The 5,946-nt window shown below is 37.8% G+C and overlaps 1 pseudogene; it reads left to right on the plus strand.

Moving 5' to 3' along the window:
* The first annotated feature begins 972 nt into the window (after nt 1–972).
* Nucleotides 973–1,491, plus strand: LOC149250175 (secreted RxLR effector protein 161 pseudogene; annotated as a pseudogene).
* Nucleotides 1,492–5,946: the final 4,455 nt, after the last annotated feature.

Raw genomic sequence — 5,946 nt, forward strand, 5'->3', positions numbered from 1 at the left:
ATAAGCATGGGTTTCATGCTTATTCATTTTGTTTCTAGGTCAAAAGCACCCATTGAGTGCTCTAGGGTTAATGTCATGAGTCCTAGTCCATGTCATCGTTTTATAGACCCTTCTTGGGCATTGTATATTGAGAAATAAATTTGTAAAAGAGTCAAAATTGTAAAAATAGCCTCCTCCATCAAGTTGGCCTGCCCACTCTACATGTTGACCCATAAAGGAGAATCAAACTACTATATATACCCATGTACTCGACCTATTGAGAAGGAGACATACACACATTTTGATCTGCAACTTTAAGGAAAGAAGGAGGTGCGAAGTAGCCTAATAAGAAGTCTTTATCATGACAAGAAGAAGAAATAATCTCAACGAAGACGGAAGAGACTTTTGAGAAACAAAATTTTGCCACACATGTAAGCCAAGGTTTCTGCAGATTCGTTCTATTGCAAGCCGAGACTTCAGATGTTGCAGAGAAAGTCGAGACATTGGTTCAATAAGATTTTGGAGAATAATTGTTGAATTGTGAAGAATCTGACTTGACTACATGGGAGGTTGGTTTGATGGAATGGAAGTGGTCTATGTTTTGGTCAAGCGGTCTAGGTTGTCTCATTTGACTTGATTTTAAAGAGGAGAAGAATTTTTAGGTTTTCCCCTAGAGAGGGGTTTTGCCCTGCCTGAGTGCCTATATCTGGTGTTCATTGTGTATGATCTTCATGTTTTTGGCATTCATTTGATGATAAGAACACTAATATAATCAACAAAAGAATAATATAATATCACAGGTAAATGTCAAGTTAGAAAAATCAAGAAGAACTTGTCCTAACACTGCCTTAAATGGATTTCTCAACAGGATTTGGGATTGATGCACTATTTTCTAGGACTCAAGATGTGGCAAACAGATGGGGAGATCTTCCTTGTCAAGGGAGATATTCTATGGAGATCTTGAAGAAATTTTGGATGTTGGACTATAGACCCATGTCTACACCTATGATAACCAATTGGAGGAAGATTGATGCGTCGAAGCAAGAGGCAGTGGACCCCACCTTATATAGACAGCTTATTGGCTCTCTCATGTATCTAGTCAACACAAGGTCGGATATTTTCTTTGCGGTCAACACTCTTAGTCAGTTCATGGTGGAACCAAAGAGGGTGCATTGGACAACAGCAAAGCATGTGTTGCGATATCTACGAGGTACAATTGAGTATGGGTTGAGATATACTCAAGGAGATGGTGTCAGGTTGATGGGCTACACTAATGCAGACTGGGCAGGTAATGTAGTAGACAGGAAAAGCACTTCAGGGTGTTGCTTCAGCATGGGATCAGGGGTTGTCTCTTGGTACAACAGGAAGCAGAATTTGATTGCATTAAGCTTTGTAGAAGCAGAGTACATGGCAGTGAGCATGGCTACATGTGAGGCCATATGGCTTCAGAAGCTGCTAGTGGCACTATTTGGTCAAAGGATGGAGTCAACCATTATCCACTATGATAATTAGAGTTGCATCAAGCTATCTAAGAATCTAATATTCCATGATCAGTTGAAACACATCGACATCAAATACCATTTCATTAGAGATTATGTACAGCATGAATAAGGTCCACTATAATATGTTCCTATAGATCAATAGGTTGCAAACATTTTGACGAAGGCCTTGGGTAAAAGAAAGTTTGTTTTCTTCAGGGATAAGTTGGGTGTTGTGGAGAACACCTTCCTTGCTAAGAGGGAGTGTTAAATATTGTAGCTCAGACAAGTATTCTAGTCTTGAGAGGTGTCATTGAGGCTAGGAACATAGAGGAATTAATTATCTCCAAGCCCATGTAATTTTTCCTAAGTTTCACCTAGGGAAAATATCTTAATTATGTCAATTAGTGATTTTTTAAATATTTCCTAAGTCTAAACTTAGGGAAAGTGGATAATTAATTGACATTAGTTGGGATAAGATCGATTTACCTCTAGAAGCTTGTAGAAAGTTTCTAAGATGATCTTAGCCATCAATTAGATCAAGTGAACTTCTAATCGTGGTCATTCATTTGTGAATGAGAGATTATAAAGGGAATTGATGGGCAGCATTGGAGATACACAAAACACATCGAGTGGGTGATTTTTAGAGACACCAAGAGGGATTCAGCAATAGTGAGTAAGGAGAGATATCCCAGGGTTATTCTTCAGCAAAGAGACTTCCAGTTTTTTAGTTCCAAAGGGAGTTTATCAGGGCCGGATTATTTTTGCAGGAGGTTGAGTTTGCCAGTGTGAGTTTGTCAGTTTAACAGTGCGAGTTGCCAAAGGTCTAGATCAAGTTGTCAGTTGTCAGTACGAGTTGTTGGATGTAGTGCAAGTGACCAGTGTGAGTTGTTGGAGGCAGTACATCTTGCTAGATCAAATTCCCAGAGGCAGTGTGAGTTGTCGGAATTCGGGAAGGGCAGTTTGAGTTCCTAGTTACCAGTGCAAGTGCAGGAAGGGAGTGTGAATTGCCAAAAAGGGCCAAATTGATCTGCTGAGGGAGATAGTGATATTTCCTAGTTCCATTTGGTCAAAAGTGAAGATAAAAATTATGTCAGAACTTCGCCAGTGTCAGGCAAGCAGTTGTAACTTCTCAATAGAAATTTTTGCTAAAGATAATAATATAAGTCCTCAGATTTGAAAACTGGTTTTCCCCACATTGGGGTTTTTTCAGAGACAGTTTTGCAAAAATATTTGTGTTAATTGTGCTTGGTTTCTCATGTATTTCGCTGCAGTTTATTTTGTGATTGGTGTTATTCGTGTTTTTATTCATTACTTCCAATAAAAGAATTAATTTGAGTGAACAAGTGATAAGAAATAATTAATTGGGTTAATAGCACCTTCTGGGTAGCCAGAAATTTCACATGTTGTCCATATGATCTCAATTAAACAAGTAAATTGTTGAATTTAATTAATGCAAAAACTAAATTTCAGGCCATAACATCAATCACACAATAGTCGAAAAATTAAATAGCAGAAACATAATACAGTTTCACACATACACTAGTACTTTCTCCTTTAAAATCAGCTTTTCACCCACTGAAAAAACTTACAAGGAAACGTCCACAATCTGCTAAGACCAGCAGCTGCCCAGTCAACAAATCACCCTAAACTGAGCTATACGGCTTGTTGAGAAAGTATGGTATGTTGTACAGTTGTATGGCCTGTCCATACAACTATACAAAAATGTTCCCGATGACTCGGAATTGTATGAATATGCCTTGGGGCCTGTACACCCACTACTGTATGGTTGATCCTTCTCACTAAGTTGATCTGCTCCCTCTCGTTCTCCTGGTCACTCAACCTGCTCAATTGTTCAACTGTATAAACCCTCTATCATGACCTGTCTTTATGATTTTAGTTGAAACCCTAATTTATTTTTTAGACTAATCCTAGTCTAAGTCATGCATGTATGAAATACACTTTAATAGACTTAATAACTATATATGTGACTTTCACCTTTTTTGCTCAAGTGAATTACTAAATAGAATAACTTTCTTAAAATAACTCAAACAACTTCTAGCACATTCACACCAAACTTGTGTGGAAGTTGCTATCCAAGCTATATTTCTCAACACTCCCTTTCAGCAAAGAACAAATTCTACATCAATCCAATTCTATTTCTAAATGCTTCGAACATCCCTTTCACCAAGGGGTTGGTCAGAATATCAACTACCTGTTGACTGTGGGAATGTACTAGACCTTCACTGCTCCCTTCTAAACCCTATCTCATATGAAGTAATATCTAATCTCTATATGCTTGAACATGTCATGAAACACCATATTCTCAAAGAGATTTATGCAACTCCAATTATCGCAATAAATGATTTTAGGATTCAACTCATGATCAAATAATCCTACAAGTAACTTTCTAAGCGAGAAAGCCTCACAACTAGCAACATTGGCTACAATGTATTCCACCTGTGCTAAGCTAACTGCCACAAAAGTCTTCTACCTGCTAAACCAAGATATCATCATTGATCCCAAGCTAAAGCAGCACCCTGAGGTACTCTTCCTATTTGTGTTGCATTGCCTGCCCAATCTAAGTTCAAAAACCCTTGCAACTTCACTTCACCATCTCCAAGCTATGTCAAATACTTTGTTGTGCCCTTAAATATCTTAGCACATGTTTTCTGCTACCCAATGCTCTTGCCTTGGCTCCACCATGAACTGACTCTAACTTATTCATGTCTTGTAGGCCATTTGACTTGATACTTCCTGACCAACCCACTAGAGATTTTTTCCACTCTGAAACAGCAACGTATTTGAGTATGCTATATGAGAATTTTCTGCAATTGAATCGGACAGTTCTTACTTTCAGCATCCCTTTGATAAATAATGCCGAGTGTCCTTTCCCTTTAGGATAAAGAAAACATGTTAGCATATATATTTTTTTTAATGATAGGTACAAGTTATTAGGATAGGTTAACTTCAGGCATGTAAGATTTAAACAGATGCACACCACAGGTGGCCCTGCTGCTTCATACTACTTTATCCTGAAAGCACAGTTGGTGACTAAAATATATAAACAAGTCGATCATTCAATATTCAACATGCAAGGTCTTTATAGAAGACACTCCCATAGCATGTAAAGAGTCCTATAGCAGTAACAATTGGGTTATCACACTCTTGTATATTGCTGCATGCCTCAAAAGCTACTTGGAGGCTGACTTCGCTAGGAAATTGTCTGCCTATTAGAAAATTTTAATCCCTTTACATTGGAGGCCAGAAATCAGGTTATTCTGGGCTAAAAGGAAAAAACTTATTTAAGTCTTGCAGTCCTTTACTTCATGATATCTGCATATTTTAAGAACATTACTCTTAGTATGTTGGAAAGTTCTTTTCCAACATCTCATCCTATGATTATCTTATTTTCTTGCTCGGGCCTGTATGAATAATACTAGTAGATCTTCAAGCATTATCAAGGGAGGGAGGTTCAAGATATAGTTAGTACATAGAACACGCCATGACAAGAACAGGAAAATGTCTTTAACTATATCAGTTCAGCACCTGATCTACTCATCTATACAGCTTTTTTGATTGAGAGTTCGCTATGCACCTCTTGATGTCATGCATAAGCTTTTACCTTTTTTCCTTGTTATAAGTAAGCAGTTCATTCTCAAATAATGAAGTGAAAGAAAGAGAATCTTCATTTGTTTACTTGACGAGTGCATAGCGTTGGTCATACCTGATGGTCTGAAAGGTGGTTCTGGTGTAAGGCGAAATTTTTTATAGTTGCGAAGGATTTCACAGACCTCAGTCGGACGAAGCCAGCGGTTTTGTGCATCCAGTAATATTTGCCCTATGTCTGCCCATAACCATTAAAATGAGTCAGATAATAGATTAGATTCATTATACAACTTCACAGCATTATCTACATGTTCATACACGTAACCACAAAGACATGATGGAGCAAATAGGCTAATAGCAAGAGCATAGTTAGCTACATCTCTTCATAACAGCCACAATGTATGTTCTGTGGAGATAGCAATATTCTAGTATAACACCAGTACAAGAAGAATGCACATTAAGACATTATGCCAATAACATTATTAAGAAAAGCATAGGAACCTATGTTATCAACATCAAGAAAAGGATCTCTATAATATATTTGTTCATTGTCATTGCATTTAAGTCTCAAACATAGAAAACTTTGTCAGAAGACTTCCTGGCATTAACCCTCAATATGAGCTTAGGAGAGGGAAAGCTGGGGTGGAATCACTTCAGCTGTGGTACAGAGAAATTGCTCAGGAAACAGGGAATTCCATTCACTTGGAGAAAAAATCAGCATCTCCAGTATAGGAAATGTGAGGGCCTTTAAATTGATGAGCTACCCCTTGCATGCTCCTCCTGGCTTACATAACCTCCCATTATCTAGAAAGAACACTATTTAATTCTTAAATAGAGGTTAAAAATCCAGTTGGGCATACTGAAGTACAAATAGTACTGA

This window comes from Pinus tabuliformis, chromosome 7 (genome assembly GCF_031772625.1).
Source record: "Pinus tabuliformis cultivar Carrire ecotype Pingquan chromosome 7, CPIR1, whole genome shotgun sequence".
Lineage (NCBI taxonomy): Eukaryota > Viridiplantae > Streptophyta > Pinopsida > Pinales > Pinaceae > Pinus > Pinus tabuliformis.